Raw genomic sequence first — 17,326 nt, 5'->3', positions numbered from 1 at the left:
GCTGAAACGGCCTAGAAACAATGACCCCCAGAAGCAACAAGCACATCTAGAAGCCAGAACTTGGCTTCTAATACCGTTTTCCAATAAATAAGCCATGGCTCCTTGGAAAAATTGCTGATTCTAGGGTTGGGCAGAAAATAGATAAGATGAGCCTGGAGAACATGAATAGTTCCAGGAAGTAAGAAAGTGCTAACACACACACACACAAACAATTAAGGGATGTGTCAGGTGGACAGAGGAGTCAACAGAAAGAGCTCCCTAAGGTCAAAGCTGGAACAATCTGGGAAACAAAATCAATAAAGTAATATTGCATTATAAGCCAAAATATAAAAGGTATATTCGTAAGTTCATATTGATGTAAATAAATGATTGAATAAATAGAAAAATGAGGAAAAGAAATAAGTCTCCTGTGCAGAATTCAAAATAATTTATATAAATAGTCTGCCCTTGAGGAGGTGGAGCCTAACTTCCCCTTCCTTAAGTGTGGGCTGCGCACAGTGACTTTGTCTCCGAAAATAACTTTACAGTGGGGAAACCTGACAAACAGGTAATCAAGGTCAACTTCAACAACAGTCAGCCACTTTGGTCCTATGTTCCTTCGTAACGCTATGATGAGAATATCACGTTACTTTCGTAGCCTTCCTTTCAAAAACCCGTAATCCCAATCTAATCATGGAAAACATCAGACAAATCCCAACGGAAGGACATTTTATAAAACGCTTGACCAGTACACGTCTACACTCTCAAGGGCACCAGAAACAAGGCAAGTCTGAGAAACTGTCACAGCCAAGAGGAGCCTAAGGAGATAGGACAGCTAAAAGTAATGCGGCGTCCCAGAGAGGATGGGATCCTGGAAAAGGAAAAAAAAAAAATTTTTTTTTTGTTAAGAATATCAGGCGAATAACCAAGGAAGGAAGTCTAAATAAATCATGGACTTTAGTTAATAATAATAATATACCGATGTCGGTGCATTCATTATGACAAAGACACTATACTAATGTAAGGTAACAGGGAAACTGGGTATGGGGTAGGTAGGTATATGCCAACATTCTGTATTGATTTCACATCTTGTCTGTAAATCTAAAACTGATCTAAAATAGAAAGGTGACTTGGGGGAAAAGATCTAACTATAATATCAATTTTCTAGATGTTATGGGGAGTCTAGGAAGGTTACATAACGCTTGGCAACAAAACTCAACCACACTTCTCCATGCTCTATTCCCGCTCCAGATTCTTCCTTCTGTGTACTCCCAGCTGGATCTCTTCTCTATTTTCACTGCTCCCAATCCTCTACTTCCACTCCAATGTCACGGCATCGAAAAATCCCTAAACATGTTAGGTTTTGTCCTCAGCCTGCATGGTCCACTGAGCAGAACAAATCCCCATCTTTAGCAAATAGCCTTCCGACCTTTCTCATCAGGCATGCCCCTCGATGGATCCGCTCTCCTACCATATTCGATTTAGGGAGATGTTCTAAAAAGGTTTTGTTCTGACTCAGTGTGTGGTTTCCAGAGGAATTCCAAAACAACTGCTAACATAAAAAAATGTATGTGGAGGAAGCTCCTAGACATAACCTCAGAGAGACGATGTCCCTAAGCCCACAGGAGTGGAGCAGATTTTAGGAAGCTCAGTTATACCTGTCATACAAATCACACATAAAAAGAGAAGGCTCCAAGTGCAAGCGCTTCACCAGCTGAGACGCAAAATCAATGAGTGACAAGAGAATACAAAAAAACAAAGCTGAGGGGAAAAGTTATCAGTGGATTCTAGGTCCCCTACCACCAAGTTATCTCCTGGGGTCATCGTCAGATGCAGCGATGGCTCATCCAGACTCGACCACTCGGTCTTCTGATTCTTCTGGGTAAACAACAATAAGTCGCCTGCAAACGAGCCAGGCAGAGCCAGGAGTGCCAAGGTGACCAGAAGGCAGCAGTGTCGCCTGCCTGTGACCTTGTCCACCTTCCCATTATTCTCCACCCATGCTAAGTACAGTAGGCAGAGAGGGAAAGACCTAACTCTTTGAAGGTATTGAGTCTTCTAATACACCACAGCAGGAATGCCCTTTAAGAGCTGACTAGCTATTAGTGTAAACCAGTGATGTCCGCCCAAAAGAAGAAAAATAGGAGCATAATTGACATTCTTCTTGAAAGAACCATTACGTGTAAATGTATGTGAGTATGTATATGCAAAATCATAGCACCCTGCTTTTAAAGTCTTCAGTGTCTTCAAGATATTTTTGTTTTGGGGCGCCCGGGTGGCATCCTCAGTTGAGTGGCTTTGGCTTTGGCTCAGGTCATGATCTTGGGGCCCTGGGATCAAGCCGCTTCTCCCTCCCCCCTCCCATTACCCCTTCCCCTGCTCATGCTCTCTCTCTCACAAATAAATAAAATCTTTTTTTTTTTTTAAGATATTTTTGTTTTCAGAAACAAATGAGTGATTTTACTTGGTGCTAACCTGTCTATTCTGCTTGGTGCTAACCTGTTTATTCTAAAGTAAAGGTTGAGCCATCTGTATTCACATCATTCTCTGCTTTTGCACACAGACCTCTCTGGCTTCCCTGTATTTCCTGGTCTCCCATTATTGTGGCCTCAGAAGAAAACAGACAGTGTGAACTGAAGGCAGAGAAGGGGTCAGAGCAGTAGCTAAGAAGGCTTGCAGATCAGGAAGTCCGAGAGCAAGAGTGGGGCTTGCCAGTGGCCAAGGTGGCCACAGGAGGAACAGAAATTACCCTGGGAGGAAGAAGCTCTATGACAGGAGAAGGCAGGAGAGGGGTAGAACAACCTTATTCAAGAATCACTATGAGCCAAGGATAATTAGGGACCCAGTCCCAACATCTTGAAATCCTAAATTCACACATTGCCCGTCCCCAGAAATCCTGATAGTTTATTCTATTACTTCTACTATTCATGGAGTAAATGGCAGACTCTGGGAGATTTTCTAGTATTCATGCATCTTTTTTCTTCAAAGACTTCATCAGCGATCTTAACAGAAGGACTATCAAGAATTTGGGGCCATGATTTAAAGCTGCTACAGTTAGATATGAAGAGCTCTGAGTTGCCACTAAGAAGTTCGACTATCCTAAGGTTGCCATGCTCCAAGGAAGCCCAAGCCACATGGGAATGCCATAGGTGAGCCCTTCAGTCAACAGTCCTAGCTGGGCCCATTCTTCAGCCATCCCAACCCAGGCACCAGATGCATGAGTTAAGAAGCCATCTTGGAAGTCGATCCTCCAAACCCAGCTCCATCAGCTCTTCCAGTCACTCCGGCTGAGACCTTAAATATCATGGTAGCAAAGAGAAAACGTCATTGTGGCACATGTCATCTGTTGTGCCCTTTTTGAACTCCTGGTCTAGAGATTCTATAAGCATGATAAAAAGGTGGTTGGTTTATGTGACAAGATGTGTGTGGTTACTCACGAATGGGTAGCTGGTACTAAACCTTTAGGTACTAAACCTTCATTCCATATACCGACTTTCCACATGGAATCGCTCACCCTCACAATGCTATCAGATGGGTACTCGTACACAGATGATAAAAAAGGAGGCTTAGAGGAGCGAAGAACTTATCACAGATCACATCTCTGAACATGAAGAGAGCTCAGTGAGATCCCATGCTGGTTCAAACAGGAAGCGGAAGCTCTGTCCCACTCCAGGGGCCATGGGGACTCCTGACTGGAAGGGTGACGGAGGTAGAGAAAGGTGGAGAAAGGTGGTGGTCCAAGCCCAGAACCTTGCTAACCCTGGAGCAGAGACATCTATAAGAACAAAGCAGCAATACATTGAACCTGAGTTACAATTTGTCTGACACTGTTTCGAACTATGTACATGTTCAACCAGAGCTCTACTAAGATAAATAACAAGAGGGTATTAGCTCAAATAGCTTCTGAGCAGTCTTGTAAAGTTTCACTTAAGCAAGATGCATAAATTCTAGAAAGCAAGGTCCAGTTAACAAGCCCAGAGTGAAGGGCAATCGGAGGTCTGAGGAGAGCAGAGAAGGTGTGAGTGGTCATCTAGAGTAATGAAGGGCAGGGTGGCGTTCAAGGGCTGACGTTAGTCTGTTGCCGTCCATGTGAAATGAAACCAATCATGTGGTTATGTATGTTTTGCCCATTCCTATCTGACTACACCTAAAATGTACACATAAAAAGGGGTCTTATTGAAGAAAAACAAGATACCCGAGTTGGATACAAAGAAGATATGATAAGGCTTTCAAGAAAAAAAATGATCAGTTCTAAGGGAGAGAGGATTTGTTCTGCGAATGAGCTACATTAATCAGGAAGAACTGGAGGCAATAGCTGAGATATTCATAGTTTGGATATTTTATTAAAAACCCAGTAAGAAGAATTTCCTTTGGATTAAATGAGAAGTTTTAATTATTCATATCACCTACTAATAGGAAATTTCGAATTAAAATTTAAGGTGTATGAACCCAATTTAAATAATTCAAACTACTTTCATTAATCCTTGACCCACCTTTGATGGATTTTTTTTTTCAAAATAATATATTCATGAATCTAACCCTAGAGTGTAAAACACTTCACATATATCATTTGATGAGCAAAATAACCCTACTATAAGGTAGCTAAATCAGAATGTATCTTAATTTTAGAGAAATAAAATAGAAGCCTTTAGCAGCCAAGTTATCAAACATCATTGGGCTATTTATTTTAAATATTTTATTTATTTATTTGAGACATAAAGAGAGATCATGAGCAGGGGGAAGGGATAGAGGGAGAAGCAGACGCCCTGCTGAGGGGGAGCCAGATGTGAGATTTGATCCCAGAACCTTGAGATCATGACCTGTGTGAAGGCAGACACTTAACCAACTGAGCCACCCAGGCAGTCATTGGGCTCTTTGTCATAAATCTGGGATGTCAATCCTGCTTAAAACATTAGCCTATCTCTTATCAATATAGGTATGGTCAGGGAAATAAAGAGGACACTTACATGCCACCAACTCAGAAGCTCTGAGTCTGGCATCCTGTGAATATCGTCTACTAGTGGTTGCCCGCCAGCACCACCAGATTTTCTCGGCTCCGCCAGATCTTGGGGAGCTTCAACATCCGGCAATAGCTGGAGTCACTGTGGCCAGAGGCCCAGGCCCAGTGAAACACACTTCAAGCCCCAGGATCCCATTTGGGCCTGAGATTTCTGGTTGCTGGCCTCATTATGTGTTCATTCTTCCCTCTTCTTTACTAATGGACACACTGATTTGTATCATGGCTGCCTGGAGAATAACCAATATATTTCTGCAGCTTTAGCCAATGGTATATACATAGAGAGGGATGACAAGTTTTAGGAAGTCTCCTTAAAAGACAGCTGGTTCTCCTTTTGCCCCTTCTGATCTCTATCTCCCTGCCTGGAAAAATGCTATGACTTCCAGTGCTATAGTTGCCATCTTGGACCACGAGGTTGAGGGTCCCATATCCTATGGATGATAGAATGAGGAACTAAAAAGTCACCTAGCAGATCCATAGTGATTTTATGAAGCCACCATCCTGGCCCTAGCCCTGGATCACTTATCTCTCTATACCTTACTTTCAAGCGAGAAAAATAAACACCTAAATACCTACATCATGTTAGCCATTGCCCTTTTTTTTTTTCTTAACACATAGAACTCAACTGAATTCTAACAAATAGGGCAACTTCTAAGAGAAACCTAGGGTTACAGTCACAGAAAATGTGGAAAGTAAGAGGAGAAGACTCCCATTGTACCATTGTTGTATCCTCCATCTCATCATCTCACTGGATTCTCACTTCTTCACAGCCCGTAAACACCATTTCAACAAAATATTGCAGGCCCATTTTGGAGATCTAAAATTAATAATAAATTAGTTATTGATTTTGTTTTTCTATCTTCCCTGCTAAATCCTAAGTTGGTATTCTCAAAGCCAGGTCTATGGACCACCTGCATCAGAATCTCCTGAGGAGTTTGTTAAATCCACAGAAACCTGTACCCAAGACCAGATATTTCACACCAGTATGTCTCTGGTGGGGCACAGGAATCTGCAGGTTTAACATGCCTTCCACCTGATTCTTAAGCCCGTTCAAGTTGAGGACCATTCCTACTATGTCCCTGGGTGCCACTCATTTGTCTGCCTTTAAAATTTTGTTTGCACATGTGTCTTCCCCAGTGTTTTGTCCTTAGTGGACTGTAAATGTGCATATGAATGAATTTTCATTTGTAAATTTTAGTCATTTATACTATCTTGTTCAATTCTTATGTTACTTCTAGGTCACAGGGTGGGAGAGAAGGGAGGATTATTCTTTGTTTCAGAGACCAAAATAAATATAAAATGGTAAATGATCCTTCTATTTTTTTTTAAAGATTTTATTTATTTATTTGAGAGAGAGAGAGAGCACGAGAGGGGAGAAGGTCAGAGGGAGAAGCAGACTCCCTGCAGAGCTAGAAGCCCAATGTGGGACTTGATCCCAGGACTCTGAGATCATAACCAGAGCTGAAGGCAGTGGCTTAACCAACTAAACCACCACGTGCCCCTATTTTTTTTTTTTAATATATTTTAGAGCTCATGAAGAGCTGGTATTTAAGCCCAGATCTTCTCACTAGGAGGTACTAGGTGAGTACTAAATACTCACTGGTATTTAAGCCCAGATCTTCTCAAGATCTTTTCCTCCATCCACACCTTGTGATCCTGGGTGCTCTATTCTATGCATTCATCTGATGATCTGAAAATGCTTTACTCTGAGTATCTCATTCATCTTCACAAAATAAGTACGAACTTAATGTACACTCATCATCAGCCACCAAGACAACATAACAATCAATTCATTTCTCTTAAGGAGAGAGAAGTATATTGAATATACAGCAAGGGAGCTGCAGGCAAGACACAAAGAAGAAAAAGACTCTGCCACAAGGGGTGTGAGGGGTCTAGTTATCAGGGGAGCTAGGAGGTATGGGAACATATGGAATTTTCCCTTCTTGGTAGCTGTGCCTGGTTGTAAGCAGACCATTGGTTTGGTAGGGTCTATGGCTATCTCCAGGTAGGTTGCTTAATAAGCCTATTTGCTTTAGGCTTGGTGGCCTGAGATCCCCATTTGCCTGGGAAGTAGTAGGGTCAGACCACAAAGGACTAAAAAGAGAGAGGAAAGAGAGGACAGGATCCCTTCAAAGGGTAATCCTCAACCTTTTGGGGCAAGGTGGTCTGGCTGGTTCCCGCAGCCCAGGACTTCGGATCCTCACTGAGGAGTAACTTCAGTGGGAGGTCATCCATTCCCCAAGGAGTACTACTATGGTCGGTCCACCAAGGGCAAGTTCTGGGAAATTTCTGGAGACTCTGGGGAGAGTCCTGGCCTGGCATGACACCACATGTGGGGCAGCCAGATCGGGGGGAGGCCAGCAGTGAGGGCAGTGAAAGAACTCACCCAAGGCAGAACAAAGGAGGTATCAGAAGACAAACCGTTCCTTTTCTTTGCCACTGATCACCAGTGTCACACTGAGGGCAAGTCCTGTCATTGATACTGCAGAAGGAGATGATCTAGAAGCTCACGGGGTAGGAGTCAATCTCTCAGTTCAGGTTAACCAAAATTCACTGAACTCCTAGCGTCAGGTGTTGTATTCGGTCCTGGGGACACAAACACAAAACAATGCAATGACAAATATAATTCTTACCATTAGGGTGGAAAATTCTGGGTATGTTTGAGAGCAGAGGCCTAGTTCAGGCAGAACGCCAAGGTTCTGACGAACAAGTCAGAGTCCTCAAAATGGGAGAATTTCGAGCCGAGCTTCTGCAGGATTTTGCAGGGTTGGCAGTGCTGGTGTCCGGGTGTTACCCCGGCGACGGACTACAATACATTCTTCTGCTTTTCAGCTGGGCCTTCACAATAGCGATCATTATAAATGTGCCTCCGATGTCTAAGCCGTGAATGTATACGTCTAACTCCAGGGGCAGATGTTCAGAATTGAGCTCTGAAAACTTACTCAACAGAAGCATTTCTGAGAGGCGAGTCCCCGTCCGCCGGAGAACCCACACAGGAAGTCACAGACAGATGGCACGAACAGAAGCTCTAGGGAGCTCATAATGAGATTCCATATGGCATATGGTGTGGGGCTCATAAAAGCGCCTCTGATGTCCGGAAATGAATTAACCGGCAGTCACAGGGGCATTAAATCTTCTTTTGTGAACTTCGTGGCAGCGCAGGACTCCATTTCAAATCAGCACACGATGCCACAAAGATCAGAGTGCCGAGGGAGGGAGAGCAAACCCAAAGCTGAACCAAAATGAGAGGCAAATCCAGCCAGCAGGCCCAGAACCACAATGATTTCGTGATCCAGCAGCACCTGCCCTGCTGTTTGGAGGCCTATCAATGTTTTACGTGACCAGAGTTGGAATTTGAACGTGGGAGCAATATTCTAACTTAGGGGTGAGGTTACCACAGCCTGCGGGCAAAACAGGACAGCCTCTGCCCATTTTGGTACAACCTACAAGCTGACAAGAGGTTTTGCCTTTCTAAAGGCTTCAGGGAAAATCCAAGGAGGAATAATGTTTCATGACACATAAAAATTATATGACATTCAGAGTCTTCTTGGAACCTCTAGTAGACTGACAAGGCTTCCAATAGTTTAATTGGACCACAGCCTGGCTCGTGTACGTACTGGCAAGGCTGCTGTGGGCTCTCTCAATAGAGCTCAGGAGTTGGGACAGAGTCAGTCCAGCCTGCAAAGCCTAAAATATTTATTATCTGCCCTTATGGAGAAAGTTTATGTACCTCTGTTCTAGCTCAACATCAACACTTTAAAAATGAGAAACTAATGTATATATCTAATATATACATTATTTTATATATATATATGTATATATATATTATATGTAACTATGATTATATAACTCTCTCTCTCACACACACACACACTCACACAAGTGGCCATAAAAAGAATGGGATCTTGCATTTGCAACGACATGAGTGGAGAGCAAGATGCTGAATGAAGTAAGTTGGCCAGAGTAAGACAAATACCACGATTCCACTTCTATGTGGAACCTAAAACAGAATGAGACAAAGGGACAAATACACAACCGCAGCAAAAGCAGAAACAGACTCACCGATACAGAGAACAATCCGGTGGTTGCCAGAGAGGAGGAGTTGGGGGATGGGCAAAACAGGTGAAGGGGGTAAGAGGTATGAACTTCCGGTTACAGCATCAGTAAGTCACAGGGACGGAAAGCACAGCACAGGGAATACGGGGGGGAAACATGAGAGACTGAGCGCTGCCATGTGGGGGTTCTACCTCGAGATCACTTCTTCAGCCCTCGGATTGGGTACTCAGAGCGAGGATCCGTTGTCTTCCCTTGGTTAGGGTTCCAGAGCCCACAGTGCTGCCTTACAAACTTGTCTACTTGTCCTCTTCCGGTACAAACTGTCAGGCAGGGGCAGGTCTGCCATGTTTCCTTCCATTTCCACCCTGCTATCCTGATGCTCCTATATACTTGTTGAGTTAAATGATCTCCTTCAAAAATCCCCTTTACAACTGCCAATGGGATCTTCCTAACTGAGAGGGGGGAAAAAGCCCCCTCCCCAGCCAGGCTTACAGACTAAACCCACAGGTGTCTCTACGTGGCTCTAACTCTGCTTTTCCATGTCATGGTGCCCCTTGTTCTGAGAAAATGGACCACAACTACAAAGCGTATTCTTCTCTAGTGGGACCACAACTCACATCCTGGACAAGCCCAGGACAGAGCCTCCTAAGAAACTGACACCTCGTTCTCTACCTGGCTAAGAGCTGCCCCACCTCCTGACGAACCTTCCCCCAAGGGTACAGCTGCAACCTCTCTTACACCCTGAAAACCCCTTAAAAGGCCCAGCTTAACAGAAAGTCAGGGGCGATGTCCGTCTCAATGTCCGGTCCCTCTGAAGCCTCGGAGAGTAAATAACCTCTGGTGTGTCTTTACCCTTGGCGTGATTCTTTGCTGCCTGTGTCATGGGGTCCTCCTGACGCTAACATTAAAAATGGGTTTCTCAGCATAATGTAAGTTTCCACATTAATAAATGTAGTCTGACAGGGTACAACCTTAGAGAGGCATAAAAAGGGATTTGGTGAAAAGTGAATTTCCTCTCAGTCCCTAAGACCTCCCACCTAAGACCTCCTCCCAAAGACAAATAGTGCTTGTAGCTTCTTGGGTCTTCTTCCAGAAGAATTCTATGCAGGAATAAACATACATACACTTTTCTATTTTTAATTACAGCCTTGTTGGCATACAGTATCCTATGAGTTTCAGGTGTACAATCTGGTTTTTCAACATTTGTATACATTGTGAAATGCCCGCCAAGATGAGTGTAGCCACCATCTGTCCCCATCCAACACTATCACAATATGACTGACTATATTCCCTAGGCTGTACCTTATATCCCCATGACTTATTTATTTTATCCCTGAAAGTCTCTACCTTTTCATCTCCTTCTGCTGTTCTGCCTGTGCCCTCCACCACACCTACATTCTCTATTCAACCCAGTGTTGGCATACAGTGTATACTGTGCCATATACCTTGTCTACTCAATTCTAAGACATTCTGAAGCTTGTTTCATACCAAAGCACAAGATGCCTACACAAGAAAGCTTAAGGAATTTCTTTTGTAAAAAGATAACTTATCAACATATATGATAAAATAATGTCTATGTTTCCAGACTATGTTATAGACCGGCAGTATATGCATTGGGATAAAAATCTTCGCATGTCTTTTAAAATTCCCTCAACAGCTCGCTCTTTCTCTCTTGGACAGTGCTCCTCCTGTGCCCAGTAGTCCCTCCACTTTGGGACCTGGACGAAACACCATAGAACAAGACATAGGTCCCAGCGACCCAGGTGCCAGCAAGGGTCAGGACCTAACTGGGAAGTAAGAAACTCTCCCAATTGGAAACAAGGGACAGGAGGAACCAAGCCGTGGACTTCTCCTCTACCTTCCCTTCACAGACCACTCTGAGACGGCTCCTGCTTGTAACCCCCCTGCGGAACGAAACAGCGTGTCTCCTCCAGTTGTTGATGTGGTCGGCATGCTAACACAACGCATGGCCACGAACCTTCTCTGGGCTTACTTCCCACCAGCCTCCCCCTCGCCATCCCAGGCTTGTACTGCCCTACATTGTTATCTTGGCTTTCTAGAGAATCTGATCTAGGACACTCTAGATTTGTCTCATTCTTTTTTAGTAGTTGCATGGTTTTTCATTTATGTGTATACGAGATGTATGTAACAAGTCCTCTATCGGCAGACATTTAGGTCCCCTCTGACCTTGGGCAGGCACGAATACTTAAAATATTAATTACTTTGGACCTCAGTGCTTTCATATCATCTGTTATTTGGTGACATCCCATGGAGGCATAATTGTTTTTCTTCTAAAAACTATGCAACTTAAATACTTTTAGAAAGATCTGGGGGTGCCTGGATGGCTCAGTCCATTAAACATCTGCCGCCTTCGGCTCAGGTCATGATCTCAGGGTCCTGGGATCGAGCCCCATGTTTCAAATAAATAAATAAAATCATTAAATAAAAGAAGAAGAAGAAAGGAAGGAAGGAAGATCTGGCTCTTGCTTTCCCCCAGAGACTTGTTTTCTGCCACTCTTACCTTTAAATTTCATGAGCCATCAAAGCTGAACTTCTTGGAATTTCCAGAGCTCTCCTCAACCTCCCTCGCTTTCACAGACTGTCCTCCCCACCTGACAAATTCCTGTTTGTCCTCAAGCCAACATCCTGTGTCACAATTATATCCTCCGTGATCTTTCTCCAACCCCCTTCCAGGTAGGGATTTCTTTTTCCATAATCCACCTCTGTTCTGAATGTATGACCACGGTAGCAGTTACCATGTTGAATTTGTTGGCATTTCTGTTTCTTCACTGGCCTGTAAGTTCGCTGAGGACAGGAATCCCATTTTTCACCTTTGTTGGGTAAATACTGAACAACGGTTACACAAAGGTTACGTTGTACTTGCCTCCAGGGACATCAAACAGCCAGCCGGCTTGCATGGATTTGGTGCCCTTTTTTATGAACAGCTAAAGCTTTTATTCATATACCAAATATTTTGTCCTATGAATCTGTCCAACTAAAGAAAAAAAAAAAGTAGCATGTAATCTTAAGAAAAGCATGGATCAGTGGGGACAGACCTGAGACAGCTTGCAGCTTACCGATTTATCTTTTTTTTTTTTTTAAAGATTTTTTATTTATTAATTTGACAGAGAGAAATCACAAGTAGATGGAGAGGCAGCCAGAGAGAGAGAGAGAGGGAAGCAGGCTCCCTGTTGAGCAGAGGGCCCGACGCGGGACTCGATCCCAGGACCCTGAGATCATGACCTGAGCCGAAGGCAGTGGCCCAACCCACTGAGCCACCCAGGCGCCCTTACCGATTTATCTTGCCCAAGTCATTCCAAGTTTCTGATCTTCAGTTTCCTCTTTGGTCAAGTGACTATAATAATCCTTACCTCATGAGGTTGCTTGTCGTGATTAACATGTCATAACACAGGGATGTACATTGTCTTTCCTGTACCTGGAATAGGAAGAATGATCAGAGAGGGTTCTTTCTCTTACTCTCGCCCTCTCTCCACTGCTCCCTCATTAACGCACCGTCCGTGTATACATCATGTGGTCTCTTTTCATCCCGAAAGAGTTTCGAGATCTCAAACAACATTTTATATAAAGTTCACTCTATGTCAAGCGGTAGCTTCTATACTTTACATATGTTGACTTAGTTACTGAATTTGCTTGGAGCTACACCCTCAGGATGTTACCCTTTGATGGTCTCAATGAACTCTCAAAGTACTGACATGATAAACGATTTTTTATATATTATCTGGGGTTCCGGTGATGACATACAGGACTAGAGAGCAGTAGTGCTCACTCCCATGAGCAGTGGTGCCTTACCCGAAATAGAGAATAAACGCATATTTATGGGCATCTGAAAAGTGGCAACTACTAGAAAATGATTTTGGAAAGGGTTGATATTATTATTATTTTTTAAAGGTTTATTTACTTATTTGAGAGAGAGAGAAAGAGAGAATATGCATGGATTGGAGGGGAGGGGCCAGCGAGAGAGAGAAAATCTCAGGCAGACCCCCTTGCTAAGTGTCGAGCCCGACACAGGGTTTGCTCTCACCACCCTGAGATCATGACCTGAGTCAAAATCAAGAGTTGACCGCCCCACCCACTGAGCCACCCAGGCGCCTCTTGATATTGTTGTTTTTAAAAAACACTAAAATGGGTACTAGTCACTGGCCGTTATGGGTTGGTAGTTATGGATTGGACTTTGTGTTGATTTTTAACTATTTGGGACAAGGTGGCAGAGAGAATGAGAAGTCCCAAAATCTGACTGATTCTTAGCACTTGTGTTCTGTGGCCCTTCCCATTGCCAATGACAGCAGTATCTCAAATAGCATCTGACGGTCAATAGCGGGAAGCAATTCCCAGGCAAGGCCTTTGACCTAGAATGTGGAAGTTTCCTCCAGCATAGAGGAAAAATGCATTTCTGATGTGGTTTCAGCAGCCTTCGCCAGAGCTGCTGTAATAGGCATAGCTACAGCTCTTATCTTGCAAAACCAAGAAGTCTGTGGTTTCCTAATTCCTGTTTCTTCCTCTTATTCCTCCAGTTATTTCATTGCCTGCTTGTTGCCAACAGTTTCTCGGCTACCCAATAGCCTTAGCCCTACTTCTTCTCTGCTAACCAAACTTCAACCGGTGGAAATCCACTCATCACAAGGAGGGAGGGAGGTATCTATTCTGGTCACCATCATGTGTGGTCTAAATCATCATGTTGTCCCATTCCCCTTTGGTAGTGTTGGGTTAGAGGTAGGCAGATGGGGCTGTTCTGGCCAAAGAGATGTAGGAAGATGTTGGCTTGGGTGGTGTGGTCCCTGTCTCACACAAAATGACAGGACCTCAGAAGAATATAGTCTCTGTGCACTACTCCCACCTTCATTCCACCTTGGAAAGCTGATGTGAAGCCACACTACCTGAAGCTGAGGCAGCCATCTTGTGACCATGAGGTCACCAGACCAAGAATGAAAAGCCAATAGCTGGGAATAATGTCCTTCTTTGGAGAGAGTTGAGGGAGGGAGGGGTAATCCTTGATGACATCATGGAGCTTCAGAACAAACCCCAGAATCACCTCTAGATTTCTCGTTAAATAAAATTCAATGCCCTTGGAGTTCAGCTGCTGTTAACCAGTTTTGCTGCTCATTTTAACCTAAAACACTTCCAAATAATACTTTGCCTCTCCCATAGCACTTTCTATGTTGTTATTTATAAAAGATGGAAGATCAGGAACATGTAGAATGGTGAGATTTTACGATTGTTTTTTACTTTCTTTTCTCTGTTTTCCCTGTTACACAAGTAAGAGAAAGCTGCTACGACTTTATAAACAATCTTCAGAACTCATAATCACCCTCTTTAATTCTCACCCCTGTCACAAGTTCTAGTTCTTCATACTTGTTCAAAACACTGTTTTCCAAAATAGAGCCAAAGCTGTGAGGAAAGTCTGGAGTCCCAGCACCTCTCAGTAAACGTGCTCCACTGTCATCTCTGCAGACTGTCCTCCCCTCTGCGTGAGCTCGGTGGGCTCTTGCTCCTTTCAGACCCTGACTAGCATTGCATTAGCATCTTGGCAACTTCAGCCCCATCTCCACAACCCCTGTTTGACTCCAGGGTGCGGCAACCACTAATGAGGGTTATCTGTGTCTCTCCCCTCAAGTTCTTAAGAAAAATTCTAATGAGGTGCTGTCAAGCTCTTTTATTGGCCTCCCCCCAGGGGCCATGTCTGGTTATACTGCAGGATCCTGTGATACAAACACCGGTGCCTAAGCCTGGCCCCCAGACAGAGCCACGGGGAAGGAGTCTGTTAGTAGGACAAATAACGAAACAGGACCTGCAATAGGTCTCATTTAGTTGGTCACGTTCATCTAACATGAGCAAGACTCCTATGTATTTATAGGACATCAGTCGACAGGAACCTACAATTATGCTTTGTATCCTGATCAAAGGGAACGGTATTAAGGGTGTGGTAGATGAAATAATGAGCTCCCCAAGATGCCCAGCTCCTGTGAATATGTTACATGACATGACAAAGGGAAATTAAGGTTATTAATCAGCTATTTTACAACAATGAGATTATGTTGGATCATCTGGCTGGTTTTTGTATTTTTTTTTTAAGATTTTTAATTATTTATTTGCGAGAGAGAGCCTGCGAGTGAGCATAAGCAGGGTGGGGGGCACAAGGAGACACAGACCCCCACTGAGCAGGGAGCCAGATGTTGGGCTCTATACCAGGACCCTGGCATCATGACTTGAGCCAAAGACAGATGCTCAACTGACTGAGCCACCCAAGCATGGTTCTTAAATATGGGAGAGAGAGGTAGAGGAGTCTGAATTATGTCATGTGAGAAAGATTACTGGCCTGACTGTGCGGATGGACGGGAGACATGCATGCAGAATGCAGGTGTCTTCTAGAAACTGGAAACCAAAAGCAAACAGATCCTTCCCTAGAGCCTTCAGAAAGGAATTCGGCCTTCCAACACCTCAACTATAGCCCACTGAGAGCCAGGTTGGATTTCTGGCCAACAGAACAGTAAAATAGTAAAGTTGTGTTGCTTTAAGCCATGATGTTTGTGGTAATTCGGTAGAGCAGCGATAGGAAATTAATCCAAGCGGCAGAACAGATATTAACTTTTATGTGCTAGCATAGCTCTTCTCATCAGATCCAGAAAACAAAACCGGACAACAAAACCGCAGATAGCATTTTTCTGCCTCTTCTCCTCAAAAACAATGTAGGTTAAGAAATTAACACAGGTATCAAGCAGCGGGGCCGTTAGTTTCCTGAGCTGGCGTTCTTTCAAGCAACCACAGCTGCCACTTCCGGTGCAGTCATTCCCAAACTCAGCTGTGCTTAGGACTTCCCTGGCATCTTTCAGATATGCTGATGCCCGGCTCCCGTGCCCAGACGTTCCCATTTCACTGATGCAGTGTGCAACCTGGCCATCAGGAGTTTTAAAATCTCCCGCAGGGGATTCTAACGTGCAGCCCAAGTTTGGCAACCAGGCTTCTGGAGAGAGGTATATAGCATCTCGATGTTAAATGGTGACAATTCAATCACTTTAGAAGAAACTCCTTTTTCAGTGGTTCCCACCTGGGTTGCCCGATAGAATCACCTGGAAAGCCTTTAGGGTATATTTATGCTTGATCTCACCCTCATAGACACAGATCCAATGGGTCTGGGTAGGACCAGGATAGTTTAAATCTCCCACAATGACTTGGAGGTATAACCAGGATTGAATCCCCCTGTCTTGGGAGAACTCAATGGGGTCCTTGCCGGCAGGAAGCCTATCTTGTGAGTCACTCTGAAAACACTGGGTGCTGGTGGAAAGGAAAGAAGGTTTTCATAGCAAAGCTGATTCCTCCACGACCCAGTGGGGATGTTTCAGGGGAAATGTTTGCAGCTGTCCCCGACAGGAAATGTTTACACATATTTGCAGAACTTCTCTATCAGTATTGAGCAAGATGCTGTTTTTGAAGAACAGCCAAATGAACCCTGGTAACCTAGGATTCATAAGAAATTCAAAAGTGCTCATTGGAGGTGCTTAAAAATAGTGCTCGGAAGCCATCAGGAGTTGCTCCCAAGCCTGCTGGGTGGACAAGGCTGTTGTGTTTAAGGACCGAGCCAGTCCGTCAAGATGGCCACAGACAAGGCTACGTGCAGGAGACTAAGTGATCTCCCCGCTGCTTTCTATTGGCAACAGGGGGAAAACAGCATTTCAGTGGGAAGTTCTAGCAGTTGGCACTGTAACACATCGAGTGTCAGTCACGGTAAGACACCCTGACATTGTGTGACGCCTGATAAAATACAGCGTGACGTACTCAGGGTCACCTGGGTGGTATTTCTTGCCAGAAATGTGTAAGCTGAATCTCATCAAACTTCTGGACCTACTTGTCCGCTGTCAAGAAATAACCTGAACGAAAGAACAAGGTGAACGACGCTACGAGGAAAGTTCAGAGCATAGAACATTCTGAAGACAACTGGCCCTGTCTCTTCCAAAGGGCAATGCTAATGAATGAATGAATAAATAAATAAATAAAACATGGGATTCTTTTCAGCATAAAAAAGAATAAAGAAATGTAACCGCCAGATCCAATGTCTTCATGAGAACCTAGCGGGGTGGAGGAAAAAGTTATCTTTACAGATGGGAAAACTGACTTAGAGAAAGGTTTCTTGGAGAGTGATTTTAGGGTCAGGATCCAAACTCACGCTTCCAAGAGAGCAATGGACCATCGAAAAAGCTTTGCTCGAAATGCTTTTCAAATGATGCCAGCATTACCCAAAGCATCTTTGAACAGCATTTA

General features: G+C 44.0%; 1 long non-coding RNA gene across 3 annotated transcripts; it reads right to left on the bottom strand.

Annotated features, from left to right (window-relative positions):
• Positions 1–769: 769 nt before the first annotated feature.
• Positions 770–8,280, bottom strand: LOC309863749. 3 transcript variants are annotated; one of them, XR_014311234.1, is made up of 4 exons: positions 7,939–8,280; positions 7,383–7,582; positions 5,715–5,813; positions 770–850 (listed from the first exon to the last, which is right to left on the bottom strand). It is a non-coding gene; the product is annotated as an uncharacterized lncRNA (long non-coding RNA). The 3 variants fall into 3 exon arrangements; XR_014311235.1 differs by lacking the exon at positions 770–850 and adding an exon at positions 3,375–3,754; XR_014311236.1 differs by lacking the exon at positions 770–850 and having other exon boundaries at positions 4,723–5,813.
• Positions 8,281–17,326: the final 9,046 nt, after the last annotated feature.

The sequence above is a fragment of the Mustela nivalis genome (assembly GCF_964662115.1).
Source record: "Mustela nivalis genome assembly, chromosome: 4".
NCBI lineage: Eukaryota > Metazoa > Chordata > Mammalia > Carnivora > Mustelidae > Mustela > Mustela nivalis.
The sequence above is the reverse complement of the archived record's forward strand: the minus strand, read 5'-3'. Positions and strand labels throughout refer to the sequence as shown.